Consider the following 18,233-nt stretch of genomic DNA (forward strand, 5'->3'; position numbering starts at 1 on the left):
ACCTTTCCTTTTTCAAAAGAACCTGGGGGTTTTTTGTTTGTTTATTTCTGATCTGTGTATATATGTTTAGAAATATATAAATTAAATCCTAAATTTTTGTGTAAATATCCTTGAGAATTGTGCAACAAAATTGCCTCAATGTCAATTGACTGCTCTCAGTATTTTCAATATTTCCTTCAGTATATACTAACTTCTTTCTTAGTGAAATATGTATTTATTTATTTATATTTTTTTGAGATGGAGTTTCCCTCTCTTCGCCCAGGCTGGAGTGTAATGGCATGATCTCGGTTCACTGCAACCTCTCCTTCCCGGGTTCAAGCAATTCTCCTGCCTCAGCCTCCCAAGTAGCTGGGGTTATAGGTGCCTGCCACCATGCCCTCTACTATTTTTAGTAGAGACAGGGTTTCACCGCGTTGGCCAGGCTGGTCACAAACTCCTGACCTCAGGTGATCTGGTCGCCTCAGCCTCCCAAAGTGCTAGGATTACAGGCATGAGCCACTGTGCCTGGCCCAACATTTATTTTTTAAAGTTTAGGTGTTTGAGATTTAATTTACCTATAGTAAGAGTTATCCTTTTTACTGTAATTTCTGTGAGTTTTTACAGATGGATACCTGACCTGTTGCTATGACCACAATCAGGATAAAAAGCACATTCATCACTTTTTTAAGTCTCTTCAGAGTCTAAGTCCATTTGATGTTTGTTTAATAAATTATGAGTAAATTTTGATATATTGCATTTATATTTCTTTATTAACAATATCATTTTTTAAATATTGTTTGTTATAGTGGAAGGTGATAAAATGGAATTTCATCTCAACAATTACAGTTTTTTCTTTCTAGCGAGAATGTATTTTCTTCCATTCTAAATTATGGAAATGCTTATTTACTTAAATGCTTATTTACTTTGATTGCTTATTTACTGTTTATACCTCTTTGAAAATCCATGAAAGAGGAAAAAAGCCTTCAGTGTGTCTTCCTGTGCCTTGGCCATGTCACTTGATGGTTTAATGTATACAATGAAGGTACTGTCTTAATCATCCCAGAAGTTCATTCTGATTCTAATTCCATAGTTCTAACATAGTTTGAATATATTCATTAATTTTATATCTAATAACTGCTGTCTGCCTAGAATAACATAAAAATTGACCTGGAAATTTATGAGATCACCTGGGTAAAGATTAAAAGATGATCCATAGAAATAATATCATAATATATCTGCAAAGGTAATGGTTACATTGGTAACAAATGGTGACATTGGAAGGAAATGCTATATTCTTGATAATTCACAAATTGAAATACCGGCAAGAAATAGTGGTAATAATGAAGTGCCAGATAGCTGCTAGAAGCCTAATTTGTCTAAATCTACCATTTAGTTTTTTCCTTATTAACAGTTTTATTTTCCAAAGGGTAAAAGAAGTAATTGGGAAAAGTGCTACTCAAGCCCTTTGAATAATATTAAAGCATTGGTGTCAGTAGTCTTGAGAATCACTGGGAGAAGTTAACACTTGGTCTAGAGTTCTTAGTCATGAAAGATCAGACTGGCAGCAGTTAAATAAGTTCTCCAGAGTTTAAAAGACAAATCTTAAAACTTTTTAAAAAGATAAATATGATTCCAAAAGGCCGGGCACGGTGGTTCACGTCTGTAATCCCAGCACTTTGGGAGACAGAGGCAGGTGGATCACAAAGTCAGGAGATTGAGACCATCCTGGCTAACACGGTGAAACCCTGTCTCTACTTAAAATACAAAAAATTAGCTGGGCACGGTGGCAGGTGCCTGTAGTCCCAGTTACTTGGGAGACTGAGGCAGGAGAATGGCATGAACCCGGGAGACGGAGCTTGCAGTGAGCCAAGATTGCGCCACTGCACTCCAGCCTGGGCGACAGAGCGAGACTCCCTCTTAAATAAATAAATAAATAAATAAATAAATAAATAAATAAAATATGATTCCAAAGAATGAGACTTTGGAAGTAAAGAAAGCTTAGGGAGATTGAATGCCATAAAAAAATGCTATTTGGATTTTATAGTCACAAATGATCTTAATTAAGGAGAGAATGTGGAGGGATCTTTTTAAAAAAATTGCAGAGCACACAGAAAACTCTTTAATAAGAGCTCAAATTTGGAGGATGACAAGATGGCTGCCTCTGCCTTTGCCCGTGCAGTGAGAGTAGCTTCAGTAATCTTATGGCCTCTGAATATTTTGGCATCTTCAGCCTACCGAAACTGTGTCAAAAATGCCTCTTATTTCTGCATTGTCCACTGGACGTTTTAGTCATATTCAGACACCAGTTGTTTCCTCCACTCCCAGACTTACCACATCTGAGAGAAACCTGACATGTGAGCATACTTCAGCGATCCTTAATGGAGTGGTCCCCTTGCTTCCAAGTATCTTGAAGCTGCCAGTCAGATCTCTAACATACCTCAGTATACGAAAAGGCAAGAGAAAGATTGTGAAAGCTGTCATCTATAGGTTTCTTAGACTTCATTGTGGCCTTTGGAAGAGAAGGGCTGGTTATAAGAAAAAATTATGGAAAAAGGCACCTGCAAGAAAAAAGCGATTGAGGGAATTTATATTCTGCAATAAAACCCAGAGTAAACTCTTAAGATAAAATGACGACGTCCTTCTGGAAGAGGCGAAACTGATATGCCCATGATCCTTATCAGAAGTATCATGATCGAACAAACCTGAAAGTATAGATAAGTTTCACTTATTTCTCAGTTATTGAATATGTATCTTTGTGTACATATCTTTGCAAAAATGGATAAGTAAAAAACTCGATGTAAATTGTACCAATGAATATGTAAACATACAGTGACAACATTAAACTTATAAAAGTTTTAAAACTTAAAAAAAAAAGCTCAAATCTGTAAAAGACATGTAAAAAGAAGGTGGAAAATGTATTTAGAACCAGGGAACGATGCTAAAAGTTTGGTAGAGACAAAGAGAAAAGAATAGTCCTAAAAGTGGTTTAAGTTTGCAGCAGATGCTGATGATATCAAAACAATCTTCACTTTAAAAAAAAAAAAAAGACTCCAAAGTACAAGCAACAAATGGAAAAAATAGATAAGTTAAACATCATCAAAATTAGCAACTCTTGTGCATCAAAGGACACTATCAAGAATATGAAAAAACAACTAGTAGAATGGGAGTTAATATTTGCAAATAATATATCTGATAAAGGATTCATATTCAGAATATTTAACACAGTAACAACTCAACAATAAGCAAACTAACAACATAATTCAATAATGATCAAAGGAATTTAATAAACATTTATTTGAAGAAGATATGCAGATGGCCAGTAAACACGTGAAAAGATGCTCAACATAACCAGTCAAGAAGTGCAAATCAAAACCAAAATTAGATACCACTTCACACCCATCAGAATGACAATTGTTTTAAAACATGGAAACTAACAAGTATTGGTGAAGATGTGGAGAAATTGGAAACACTTGTGTATTGCTGGTGGGAATGTAAAATGGGAACGTAGAAGACAATTTGGTGGTTCCTCAAGATGTTAAACATAGAATTATTACCATATGATCTAGCAGTTCTACTTCTAGGTATATTACCCAAAATAACTGAAAGCAGTCTTTTTGACAAGTCGTTCTGGAGCAATTAAATATCCATATCCAAAAACGCAAACTTCAACCCATATAACAAACAACTGCACAGCTATTAGAAGGTGTAAAAGTGTGACCATACTAAATATTGGTAAGGATATATGGAGCTGCTAGAATGTAAAATGGTACAACTACTTTGGAGAATGGTGTTCTTGTTTCTTACAAAGTTAAATATACATCCTCCAAATGACCTAACCTGGCTATCCCACTCTTAGATATTCACCCAGGACAGATGAAAGCATCTGTCCATGTAAAGACATACACAGGTGTTTATAGCAGCTTTATTTGTAATAGCCAAAGTCTGGAAAATAAACCAAACATCCACCAACTAGTAACTAGATAAACAAATTGTGATATTTCCATAGAATAAAATACTACTCACCTATAAAAGAATTGTACTATTGGTAAGAAATGAACCAACAGCATAGAAGAATTTTAGAATACCTATGCTGAGTGAAAGATACTATAAAGTACATTCTATATGATTCTATTTATATTCTAGAAAATGCAAACAAATTTATAGTGTTGGCAGATCCATTGTTGTCTGGGGACAGGGATATGCTATGAGGCAGTGATCACAAACGGACACGAAGAAACTTTTAGGAGCAATAGATGTGTTCCGATTGAGGTTGTGGTTGCAGAACTTTATACATATGTCAAGTTTTATCTAATTATACACTTTTAACACTTTTAATTTGTGCAGATAATTGTATGTCAGTTATACCTCAGTAAAGCTATTAAAATGAATATAAACTTTATGATTCCATTTATATGCTTAAAAGTAGGAAACATTATTCTAGAGCCATTAAGTTCCAAAAATACATTGCTAAAATGAAGAAGGGCCAATTTCTTATTTTTTGATCACCATATATTAAACATCTTTTATTTCCATGGAAGATCCCCTTATGTTTAAGTAGCAACGTCAAGCCAGAGGAAGAGGGTTTTGATAGTCCTGGGTTCTAATCATGACAGACAACTAAAAATTATCATACCCTACTATTGAATAATGCTTTAAAGTTAAAAAGGGTGTTCATAAAAACCATCATGTAATCTACAAGGCAATTCCATGTCATTTTTCTAATGCATGTAAAGTTTCAGCTTGGCTCATAGAATATATACACAATTTTTGTTAGGTAATGTTGTTAGTAGTGTTAGGAGTGTTGATCATGTTATCTATTGAGTTTCACTTCACTTTAACTTGCTTTGATAACTCACACTCTCCGTTCATCCCTGTTAAAACATAATGAATAGTACGAAGTACATGAGGGAAAACTCATGGCTATTGGGCTGCTTTCTGCTATATCACCTTACTTCTGTTCCAACAAAGTTATTTGCTTACAAAAAGTTAATTTTGTTTTTCCTAAACTTTGTGAAATTTGTGTTCATTATTTATTTAACATTATATATTTTGATGAAATATGAATGCAAGTAGAATGAGAATTAATTAGTTAAATTTGGGTCTAAAACTAAATACATATGAGTTATTTTTAGTGTAAAAGATTAAAGGCAGTAAAAAGCTGTAGACATCTGTATTCAGGAGTGCTTCATAGGTGTCTTTATGTTTTCTCTATGCTTTAAAAAGGTTGAAACTAGGCCGGGCACCATAGCTCACACCTGTAATCCTAGCACTTTGGGAAGTTGAAGTGGGAGGATCGCTTGAGCACAGGTGTTGGAAACCAGCCTGGGCAGCATAGTTGGACCACATCTCTACAACTATATTTTTTTAATTAACCAGGCATGGTGGCACACACCTGTATTCCCAGCTACTCAGGAAACTGAGGTGGGAGGATCATTTGCACCTGGGAGGTTGAGGCTGCAGTGAGCCACAGTCATGCGACTGCACTCTGGTCTGGGTAACAGAGTAAGACCCTGTCTAAAAATAAAATTTTTAAGAAAGCAAAATGAAAATTCATGAACTATGAATTCTAGATGTGGTTCTACAAGAAAATCTCTAGAATGTCAGTCTGTAGGCATGTTCAAAGGTTTTGACCCTATTTTTTTTTTTTTTTTTTTTTTTTTGAGATAGAGTCTTGCTCTTGTTGCCTTGGCTGGAGTGCAGTGGTGCAGTCTCAGCTCACTGCTGCCTCCACTTCCCAGGTTCAAGCAATTCTCGTGCCTCAGCCTCCTGAGTAGCTGAGACTACAGGCATGCACAATCATGCCCAGCTAATTTTTGTATTTTTAGAGGAGATGGGTTTTTGCCATATTGGCCAGGCTGATTTTGAACTCCTGGCCTCAAGTGATTTTGAACTGCCCGCCTCTGCCTCCCAACGTGCTGAGGTTACAGGTGTGAGCCACTGCACCCAGCTGACCCTATTTTAAATATTAGCAAATGATGTATCTTTATATATTAAAATAAAATGTTTAGATTATTAAAGCTATTTTTTGTTCCCTTAATTTAAATCATCTCTCTGACTTACTTATCAACTACTTTTTCTTCCGTTTCCTCATCTGTAAATTGAGGGGATTTGCATAGAAATACTAGATAATCTTTTAAATTTTTTCTTGTAGCTTAAACGTGTTATGAAATTGATTCATTTTTTCCCACATTCTAAGATTAATACTGTTAGATTTTATTATAAATTAGTAAAGTTCCTCTTGAAATCTAAAATAATGCCTGACATTTCTTTTAGGTAGTTCTTCTTTTTTATTGAGTGTACCCTTAACTGTAGTGCCTTTTAAGCTGAATTCTCCCCATGTGTGACCCCAGTATGCCTTATTTGTTAGTGAACCCAGGGGAAATGATATTTCTCTCTGAAAAATATCTGAAAATATTTGGTTAGACACATGCTGGGACAAAAAGTGAAGTATCCAGAGTAATACCATTGCTATATTCTTGTGACATAACCAAATTATAATTACTAAATGATACAATTTACTTTTTTAAAATTCTGGTAAAAAACATACACAATATAAAATTTATACCATTTTAACTATTTTTAAGTGTACAAATCAGTGGCATTAAGTACATTTGCAATGTTGTGTAGCCATTGCCACTATTCCTCCCCAGAACTTTTTTTTTTAAATCAACCCAAGCAGAAGCTCTGTACCCATTAAATAATAACTCGCTATATCCTATTTCCTCCTCCCCCCTCACCCTTCGTAACTGTTTTACTGTCTGTCTATGAAAGTGCCTGTTTTAGGTACCTCATACAAATAGGATCATACAAAAGTTGTCTGACTTAATTTCACTTAGCATAATCTTTTTAAACTTCATTCATGTTATAGTGTGTTATCAGAATTTTGTCTTGTATAAGGCTGAATAATATTTCATTGTATGTGTGAAATTTTGTTTTATTGCTTCATCTGTTGATAGACATTTAATTTGTTTCCATCTTTGATTATTATGAACAGTGCTACTGTGAATGTTAATGTACAAGTATCTGTTTGAGTTCCTGCTTTTAACTCTTTTGGATATATACCTAGATGTGGAACTGTCGGATCCACAACAGGTACACCATTTTACATTCCTACCATCAATACACAAGGGTTCCAATTTCTCCACCTCCTCACCAATGCTTATTTTGCATTTAAAAAGTAATAGCCATCCTGCTGGGCATGAGGTGGCATCTCACTTTGGTTTTGATTTGTGTGGTTTACTTTCAGCCAAGGTTCAGAAATACATAGTGACAAATTTCTGTTTCTTTAATTTAAAATCTTGGGTAAGCTGTTACATTGCATTTTGTACTTTTAGATTACACATCTGAATTGATTGGTTATCCTTGTTAAAGTAGTTCCAAAATTACTGCAGTATAAAAACTCTTTAATATTACGTTGTAGTTTTAATTTGTTTCTGACATCTTCAAAGTTTGAAATTTTCCCTTCAGCAACAACCATTTGTTAGCTACACTCACACGAAATCAGCTTAATAAAGGACATTCTACACAAAGGTAATTATAATCCATTGATGCCCCTTAATGCAAGCTGCTTTGTAGTCATTATCTATCAGTAGATGACTAAAGAACTTGATTATTCTTGTTTTTCATTTTTATTAAATTAAGAAGTTTTTTAAAATTATGTCATTTTGCAAATGGTTCTTAGGAGTAATACCTTTCAAGGCTCCATAATCACTAGATAATTAACCTGCCAGGATTAAGTACACTCAACTTTGCCTCAGGATGCTTAACTCTCAAATACGGTCAATTATCTCATGATAATAACTGCTTTGTCAAGAGTTACCACTTAATTCCACAGTGAAAAGTCAAATCACCCATACCATGCACTTTAAGATAGTTGCAATAATAAAACAGCAGTTTGAAATGGGGTAGAAGAATTCAGTTGAATTTTTTCATAGGGATAAGAATGATATGCTTTAGACAAAGCTCCCCCTCATATCTAGTATTTTGAATCTCACAAATGATTTCAATTTATAAAGATATATAGGCCGGGTGCAGTGGCTCACACCTGTAATCCCAGCACTTTGGGACGCCAAGGTGGGCAGATCACCTGAGGTCAGGAGTTCCAGACCAGCCTCGCCAGCATGGTGAAACCCCGTCTCTAGTAAAAATATAAAAATTAGCTGGGCATGGTGGCATGTGCCTGTAGTCCCAGCTACTCGGGAGGCTGAGGCAGGAGAATCCTGAGAACCCTGGAGGTGGAGGTTGCCGTAAGCCAAAATCATGCCACTGCACTCCAGCCTCGCAACAGAGCAAGACTCTGTCAAAAAAAAAAAAAAAAAAGAGAGAGAGAATATATTGCTCTGCTTCATTAGTCCTTTTGCTGGCAATGTTCCCACATTGCAAAGTTTCTTATAGGGAAAGCCATTTTGTCTATTAATCTCACAGAGGATTCAATATATTAAAAATCTCTTATATACACCAAGAAAATTGAAATTACTTTATTTACAGAGTGTTGATTTAGCTTAAAAATCTAGTTTATCAACAAGTGAATTACAAAACAGTGAACAAAATTCTGCAGTTTGTTGTGGTTGTTTTTGTTGTTGAGTAGCTTTACTCATATTTGGACAGGATGTGCCAAAAACAGAAATACTACTAGATAGATCAGGACATTTTGAAAGAAAATATAAAAATGTCTTTAGGTTTGTTGTCCATGTCTTCTAAGCCTGAGTGATGCTTGTATCTCTTTATAAGTAAACTATCATCATCTTTTTACTAAACCAGATGGGATACATTGGCTTTTTCTTCTGTTATATATTTTACTGCCGTGTGGATAGGAGGAGACTTTATTGATACTTTGTTTACACTGTTAAATCCATTTTAATGTTTCTAATAGTGAATTAATAATTTGAAGCCATCAATTCTTTAAACTGTAAATAACTTTGATACAGGTATCTTAAGTAATTTTTCAGTTTCCATACTTCTGTAAAATAGAAGTCATTTGCTATTTTAAGATAAAAATCTGTGTGAATCTATATGTAATTATGTACACCAAATAGTGCTATACATGCATACAATTTATTTCAGATATTCTCCTTTTGGTTAAGACACTTCTTTTTCTTTGTAAAGGTATTATTTTAATTTTTAGAACTATTTTTCTGGGCACTGGAGCACATGTTTGGGAGGAAAAAAAGAAACTTTCTGTCAAGTCCATATACACAGAAAATTCTTGTTGGAATTTTAAAAAAATTTTGTCAAGTCTAATTTTTATTTAATTTATTTATTATCAATTAGTTAGATACAGGGTCTCACTGTGTTGTCCAGGCTGTTCTCAAACTCCTGGGCTCAAGCAGTCTTCCCGCCTTGGCCTCCCTAAGGTTCTGGGATTACAGGCATGAGCGACCAAGCCTGGCCAAGTCTAATTCTTTAAAGGATGTGATTTCCAAGTATTTCCAGGGATTCAAGACTGTTACCTAGATCTGTATTCTGACAAAAGAGATGATCTTTCCTTTCTTCATATCAGAATATTTCCCCCATGAATGGAGGGAATGGGTCTGTATCTAAATTGGTAATTCTGCCCTTTAAACTATACAGAAATGCCCTGTTTCTTCCTAAGAGAGATGGAAAACACCTTTCTGAGACTGCATATAGATCTCTTTATTCCCCTTTTTCTGCTGTAAGCAGTAAGAGGAGCTATATAGACAAAATATAAAGTGGTTATAAAATCATCAAGGAATTGGGAAAGAAACTTTTTCGGAGGATATACATAACCCTTCAGAAAGAAACAAAAACTTATGGTGCTTTTTGGAAGAAATTCTGACATAGTTGTATTTTCTGAGGAGGATAATGAAATTTCAGTTAACACAGGATTGTAACTTTGTAAAATTGCTGCTCACTCCTAGATTTAACTTTCTCCCTAGGGTTTTTCTGATATATTTACTCATCTGAAAAAAGTGAGATTGACTGTAGCACAAGGGAGATTTCTAATGTCAGTGGCATGTTGTAAAGATGTGCTATGGGAAAGATTCAGAGAATGCAAAGGCTATTTAACTATGTGCTCTGCATCTCCCTGCCTTTCTACATAGCTCTCTCCTTTCTTTCTTACTCCTTATTCTCCCTCTTTATGTCAACTATATTGCCTCTCTGAAGATGAAATGCTTTTAAATCATCCCCAACCTAACATCCATCACTGGTAAAAAGCCGTCTAATTATTGTGTGTTGATTTTTAAAAACTAAAAAAAAAATTATAAGAAAATCAAGAAGAGTATTTAAATGTTTTTAATTGCAAGGAGAAAATAAATACACTCAAGAAAAACACTGTGTAATTTGAAATAGTTTGAATTACTGTGGAGATAATCATATTTTATGCAGTAATGCCTTTCTATTTTATTCACTATTTCTATTAATCTTTATTTGTTTCATTTACTGTACTATAAATTTATAAGTGATGATTTTGGTATTATTTGTATAGTATGCCATAATATAAAAAAAGAAAAATATTAAATACATATTTAATGTTCTTATTTAATGCCTTTAATTTTTTTTTTTTTTTTTTTCTCAAGACAAGGTCTCACTCTGTCACCCAGGCTGGAGTGCAGTGATGCAATCTCGGCTCACTGCAAACTCCGCCTCCCCCAGGTTCAAGCGATTCTCAAGTCTCAGCTTTCCGCATAGCTGGGATTACAGGAATGCGCCATCACATTCGGCTAATGTTTGTATTTTTAGTAGAGATGGGGTTTTGCCATGTTGGCCAGGCTGATCTTGAACTCCAGGCCTCAAGTGATCTGCCAACCTTGGCCTCCCAAGTGCTGGGGTTACAGGCATGAGACACCTCACCCAGCCAAAAATTATTGTTTATTAAAAATCATTTAATTACATTGACTTATCCTTATAAATAAAAACTGTAAATTGATATCACAGTAGAAAAAGTGCTAGACCTAAATTTAGAAAACCTGTCTTTTGACCTAGCTCTTGAGTGTTTCACAGAGAAAACAGAAGCCAAGAAGCCAAAATTCTGACATGAGGGAAATAATTAGCAAAATTTAAATAGGTGCCATCTATTAGTCCATGGTATTTTATCAACATTAATTTTTATTTTATTTATTTATTTATTTTGATATGGAATGTTACTCTGTCGCCCAGACTGGAATGCAGTGGCATTATCTCAGCTCACTGAAACCTCCACCTCCCGGGTTCAAGCGATTCTCCTGCCTCAGCCTCCTGAGTAGCTGGGATTACAAGCGCCTGCCACCATGCCTGGCTAATTTTTGTATTACTAGTAGAGACGGGGTTTCGCCATGTTGGCCAGGCTGATCTTGAACTCCTGGCCTCAGGTGATTTACCTGCGTTGGCCTACAAAGTGCTGGGATTACAGGCATGAGTCACTGCACCCAGGTTAACATTAATTTTTTAGTTTTGGTAATTTTAATATGGCTATATAGAAGGTTCACATTTAGTTCACATTTAGTTAGAAGGTTCAATCTAATATCCTTTTTGACTAATCCAGATCCAGTCCAGCATGCTCACATCACATTTAGTTATCACATTTCCTTAGTCTCTTTAATCTAGAACAGTTCTTCAGTCATTGTTTGTCTTTATGACCATGACAATTTTGAAGAGTACTGACTGGTTTTTTTGTAGAATGCCCTTCAGTGTGAAGTTTCCTCATTATCAATACATTTTTGATAGGAATACCATAGAAACAGCCTGGGCAGCAGAGCAAGATGCTGTCTCTACAAAAAGTAAAATTAACCAGGCATGATGGCACATTCCTGTAGTCCCAACTACTTGGGAGGCTGAGGCAGGAGGATCGCTTGAGCCCAGGAGTTTGAGGCTGCAGTGAGCCGTAATTGCAACCCTGGACTCCAGCCTGGGTTACAGAGCAAGACCCCCCCACCCCCCCCAAAAAAACCACACACAACACAGAAATGCTATTGTGTCTTTTTTCATGCATTATATTAAGATTTTAGTACGTTTCATTACTGGTAATACTGACTTTGATCACATGGTTAAGAAAATGTTGGCCCAGTTTATTCACTTCAAAGTTACTGTTTCTGGTCAGGCATAGTAGCTCACGCCTATAATCCCAGCACTCTGGGGAGCCAAGGAGGACAGATCCCTTGGGCTTAGGAATTCAAGACCAGCCTGGGCAACTTGGTGTAACCCTATCTCTACTAAACATATAAAAATTAGCTTGGTATAGTGGCATGCACCTGTAGTCCCAGCTACTTGGGAGGTTAGGTAAGAGGATCACTTGAGCCCAGAAGGTCACATGAGTGACCTTGGAAGCAAATACTCCCTCAAACACGAGATGACTGCAGCCCTGGTCTACATCTCAATTGCAGTCTTGTGAGATACTGAGTCAGAGGCCCTCAGCTAAGCCATGCCTGGATTCCTTATCCACAGAAACTATGGAGATAATAAGTGTTTCTCATTTTAAGTCACGAAGTTTTGGAGCAACTTGTTATGCAGTAATAACTAATATGCTGTGAAAAACAAATTTACTAAGTAGAGCTTAATATCTGTGTACAATTCTTTTTGTCTTTAGCCTTTGTGTATGTTGTCAAAACACGAATTTTTAGTTAAAGTTAGTTCCTTTCCCCTCCAAGTATTTTAATTTTTTTTAAGTATGTGAAACATTTTTGTGGTTCTTAACATCAGAACTATATGAAAAGGTTTACTCAGAAGTGTCGCTCCTCCCTTATCCCTCATCTTCTTCATTCCCCATTCTCTCTCTATTCCTACCCTGTTTATTCCTACCTACCCTTTATAAATAATCTCTTTAGTTTCTGGCTCACATTTCTAAATTTCTTTTAGCACAAATTAGCAGCTAAATGCATATTTTATTGCATCTTCTTTGTTACATGAAAGGTAGCACACTATAGATAGATCCTCTTTGAACTTAGCTTTTTTTCAATCAAGTATATCTTATAAATCGTTCCATAAAAGCTCACAGAGATCTTCCTCATTTTTATTTCTTTCTTTTTTTTTTTTTTTTTTTTAAATGAGACGGAGTCTTGCTGTGTCACCCAGGCTGGAGTGCAGTGGTGCGATCTTGGCTCACTGCAACTTCCACCTCCCAGGTTCAAGGGATTCTCCTGCCTCAGCCTCCTGAGTAGCTGGGACTACCGGTGCCCGCCGCCACACCCAACTAAGTTTTTGTATTTTTAGTAAAGTCGGGGTTTCACTGTGTTAGCCAAGCTGGTCTTGATCTCCTGACCTCATGATCTGCCTGCCTTGGTCTCCCAAAGTTCTGGGATTACGGGCGTGAGCCACCGCACCTGGCCTATTTCATTTTTTAAAAAAACTGAGACAGGGTCTCACTGTGTTGCCCAGGCTGGTCTTGAACTCCTGGGCTCAAGCAATCCTCCTGCAATCCTTCTGCCTTGGCCTCCCGAAGTGCTGGGATTACAGACATCCAGCCACAATCATCCTCATTTTTTATAGTTGGATTTTCCCCATTGTGTGAATGTACCATATTTTATCCAATTACTCTCTTATGTATGGACATTAAGACTGTTTTGAGTCTCACACTTAAAAACAATCTTTCAATGAATAATCTTGTTCATACATATTTCTTGTGTTGCTAGAGGTATTTCTTCAGAGTAAATTCCTAGAAGTGGAATCGTTGGGTCAAAGGATAAGTGCATATAGCATTTTGTTAGATGTTGCTAAATTCCTCTCCAAAATAATTAGAAATGTTTTCATTCTCAGCAGCAGTGTAGGTAAATGCCTGTTTTTAATGGGGTTATTTTAATATTTGGTTATCAATTATTTATGAAGCATTGCTATCAAATGGAATTCTAAGAGTGTAAAATTCTAGCTTTATTTCAAATACTTAGTTGCACCAGCCAACTCATTTTAGCACAGTAAAAGTAATCCAAGAACTAAAAAGTGATCATTCTTTAAGGTACAGACTTTAAAGTTTCTTTTATCTTTTTATTTTATTTTATTTTATCAGACACATTAGAGGAATATGAATTAATCCCCATTATACACTCTTTAGTTTCATTTTCTGGCCCTGTATTTTCATCTTATACTTCTCTTCTACAAGCATCTCTTCCTTTCTCCTGTACTGCCTAACTATTCATGTTTTCTTATCATCAATACTCATTTCATATATTCCCTACCTCACATTCTCCCCTCCTTTCCCTCCCTTCTCCACTCCCATTCATTTGGTTATTTTATAAATGTGATTCTGTGATCTTGTGTATATAATTATAATGCTGACATGGTTTCTCTTACACTAGAACGTGTTCCTTCACAGCAGTGACTTTCATTCTTCACTATATTCTGCCCACTTGATAGGTGGTCATTTTCTGACTGGAAGTTCCAATTATGTAATCACAAGGTTAGACTTTCTAGTGACCACTTCCCATCCTGGGGCTGACAGTGAGTCGCTCCATCAGCATAACAAAGACACTTTTAACAATCAGGAAATTCCTAGGGTTTTTGAAGCTCTGTGCTAGGAATCCAGACAAGGACTCAACATATTTTTTACTATACCACTTTAAGGGTGTAATGATACCGTGTAACAACTTTATTAGTAGATTACTATTTATAGAAACTTGATAAATGTGCTGGGAGGTGGTACAGAATCATGTGATATAATCTATTAAAAATGAAAGAAAGCACAGATAAACAAAATTTGAAATCATAAGGGAGCAATAAGAATGACGGCCGGCCACGGTGGCTCACGCTTGTAATCCCAGCATTTTGGGAGGCTGAAGCGGGCAGATCACAAGGTCAAGAGATCGAGACCATCCTGGCCAACATGGTGAAACCCCTTCTCCACTAAAAATACAAAAATTAGCTGGGCATGGTGGTGAATGCTACTCGGGAGGCTGAGGCAGGAGAATCGCTTGAACCCAGGAGGTGGAGGTTGCAGTGAGCTGAGATTGTGCCACCGCACTCCAGCCTGGGGACAGAGCGAGACTCTGTCTCAAAAAAGAATGAAAACTGAGGAATTTTTTTTTCTTTTTTTTGCGACAGAGTCTTGCTCTGTTGCCAGGTTAAAATAAACTTTCAATTCTCTTCTCTTGAATATCTATCACCCAACAATGCTTTTTTCATATTGATCACTTTGCTAAAGCAAACAATTGGGGTTTCACCAAAATTGTGAAGGATATTTATTCTTCCATACTTATGTCTGTGTTCAGGGTCATACAGATTCTACTTTTTCCTTTTTGTTTAAGGTATTCTCTTGGAGATTTATGTACTTAAATTTGACCACAATTTATTGAGAGCATATTCTGTGTCAGACACTGCACTCTGCCCTAGATATTCAGGGATTTCTAAGAAGAATGTTAACATTGCTGTTACATAGTCAGTTACTTATCACATTCTTTTCCTCTCAACTGTTTTCAAAATAGGAATCTTTAGTATGTTTTCACATATGGAGTTCAGGTCAGGCTAGGGGTCCCTGACAATGTGAATAGTTTTAAGGGCCTCAATTTGTGGTACCCTTTTACAAATTTAACAAGCCATGGACTCCAGTTTCCACCAAAAATATTTTGTTCTCATCCTCTCTGGTTTCAGTCCATAGTGTACAAAAAGAAAACTAAGGAACTTCAGCCCCAAATTGTCAAATTTTGCTACTTAAGAAACAGAAGATTTAAATCTATCGTTTTGTCTTTTATTCCAGAGTTGATTGGTTTCTCCTATCTTTAACTTCTTGTCCTTGAAGGGCATTCTAGTTTTCATTTGGAAATATGACTTCTCATAGGGTTTGTGTTAGATATTTTCAGGGCCAGTTGGATATGATGTTCCCATTTCTGTTTTATTGTTAAACTATTATTCCTTTTGAGCTGTAATGAATAATTCATTCTGAGAGGCAATATATGTTTTCAGTAATTGACCTGAATAAAAGTAAATGTTAAACATGGGAGTTGTTAAGTTAATACAGTGGGTATTATTACTAATTTGTTCAAGTTAAGATAGAATTCTTAATTTGATAAATAGAATTCTTATATTACAGCATCAGTCCAATTGGATTGATTGTTCATAGAAAGATAATTTCTTACATGAGGAAAGACAGGTTTTCTTTCTCTTAGCAAGGTATTAATGCAAAAATGACCTCTTAATTTCCTGCCACCTTCCAGAAGGGAAATGCTGGTTAGGAGGTAAATTCAATTTACTCTACAATCAAACTTCACATCTGTTATGCTGAAGTCAGAGTTAATCTTTCTCGTTATGTGGAACCTAGAAATATACCACCAGGAATACTGAAAAATAAACTAGCGGAAATTTTTCTTGATGCTGAGAATTTTTAGTTGACTGCAAAATGGGTGACAGTAATATAAACTTACCAAAGAATGTTGTCACAGCTCACTGGGACTTAGTATTTTTCAAATAACAAATGGAAGATTTGTAAGACCAGACTGACCTAATGTGATTTCAATGCAGTAATTACTGTGTGGCATGGGCACGGTAAGAGATAGGCCTTTTCTAGAAATATTCTCATCTGTTTTTTTAGTTGCTCTCACGTAGATTTATATTAACTCAGCTCCAGATTTTCATTTCTTTTTATTTTAAACAACGAGAAAAATACTTCACGATGTCACTGATTTAGTTATCAGATTTGCTTTATTTCTGTGTATAATAGGTAATGTGAGTACAGGAAATATATCTGAAAAGGTTGTTTGTATCTAAATTTTAAGTTAGATCATTTAAAAATTACTTATAAGTCTATTGAGTGTCTTATACAGTAGGGCAGATGGAAAAACTTCTTTGATATTCATTTTTGGTACCTCTCAGGAAAATAATTGGGAATGTATTCAGTTGGAAAAAATATTGAGAAGAGTATATTTTATATAATGATTATTTAGTAAAACATTAAAAATAATTCCTTATTCTGGAGGTCTGTAGACATCAAAATTGACAAAGATTCATGGGTTATATGTTTCATCAAGGTACCTTTAAGTGATTTTTTTTTAAAAAATTCCAACCGTAACAATGCATGCTCATTGTGGAGCGTTAAAAATACAAAAACATGCAAAAGAAAAAATTTAAATTAACATTTATCATATCACCCAGCATTAACTACTCTATAATTTTTCCTGTGTTTCCTTGTAGGGTTTTTCCCACAAATTTTTATTTGTTTTTATCATATTTATTTTTATTCCACACACTTTTTATTTTGATATGATTGACAATCTAGGAAAAAACTGTAAGAAGAGTACAGAGTTCTCTGCTACTACACTTTTGAGCATTCTTGCTTTTTCTCCCTCTCTGTCTCTCTAAATATATGTGCCTAAAGATAGTACATATGCAGATTTGTCTAGTTGTCCCAAGAATATTCTTTCTAGTGATTTTGTTTTCCAGGATCATGGATCATGCATTGCCTTAACTTGGCATGTTTCTTTGGTTTCCTTAATCTGGAGTTCCTTGGTCTTTCTCCTTCATGCCATTGCATTTATAAGGAGTATGGTCAACCGTTCTGTGTATGTAAATTCTTAACCAATTGAAATAGATTTTATATCATTTTTCCCACTTTATATATATATAAATATATTTATATATTTTTTAAAATATATATATGTGTGTTTTTTTAATATATATATATATATATATATATATATTTTTTTTTTTTTTAGACAAGGCCTTGCTCTGTCACCAGGCTGGAGTGCAGTGGCACAATCTTGGCTCACTGCAACTCCCACCTCCTGGATTCAAGTGATTCTTCTGCCTCAGCCTCCCAAGTAGCTGGGACTACAGATGCGCACCACCATGCCCAGCTAATGTTTTGTTTTGTTTCGTTTTGGTTTTTTTTTTGCTTTTTAGAGACGGAGTTTTGCTCTTGTTTCCCAGGCTGGAGTGCAATGGTGCCATCCCGGCTCACCACAACCTCCGCCTCCCGGGTTCAAGCAATTCTCCTGCCTCAGCCTCCTGAGTAGCTGGGATTACAGGTACATGCCACCACATCTGGCTAATTTTGTATTTTTAGTAGAGACAGGGTTTCTCCCTGTTGGTCAGGCTGGTCTCGAACTCCCAACCTCAGGTGGTCTCCCCACCTTGGCCTCCCAAAGTGCTGGGATTACAGGCATGATCCACCACGCCTGACCTAATTTTTGTATTTTTAGCAGAGACAGGGTTTCACCATGTTGGCCAGGATGGTCTCCATCTCCTGACCTCGTGATCTGCTTGCCTTTGGCCTCCCAAAGTGCTGGGATTACAGGCGTGAGTCACCACACCCAGCCACTTAATATATTTTCAACATTTTCCAATGTCTTTAATTATGTCAGTTATAATTTTGGAGTGCTGTATAATATAATTTATTT

At 35.8% G+C, this 18,233-nt stretch overlaps 1 protein-coding gene and 1 pseudogene across 9 annotated transcripts in view; both read left to right on the top strand.

Annotated features, from left to right (window-relative positions):
- The window catches only part of LOC105466223 (adenosine kinase), a 567,753-nt gene that overhangs the window by 383,643 nt on the left and 165,877 nt on the right, over positions 1–18,233 (top strand). The gene's annotated exons all lie outside the window — the stretch shown is intronic.
- On the top strand, positions 3–17,438 carry LOC139356276 (large ribosomal subunit protein bL35m pseudogene; annotated as a pseudogene).

This window comes from Macaca nemestrina, chromosome 9, assembly GCF_043159975.1.
Source record: "Macaca nemestrina isolate mMacNem1 chromosome 9, mMacNem.hap1, whole genome shotgun sequence".
Classification (NCBI taxonomy): Eukaryota; Metazoa; Chordata; class Mammalia; order Primates; family Cercopithecidae; genus Macaca; species Macaca nemestrina.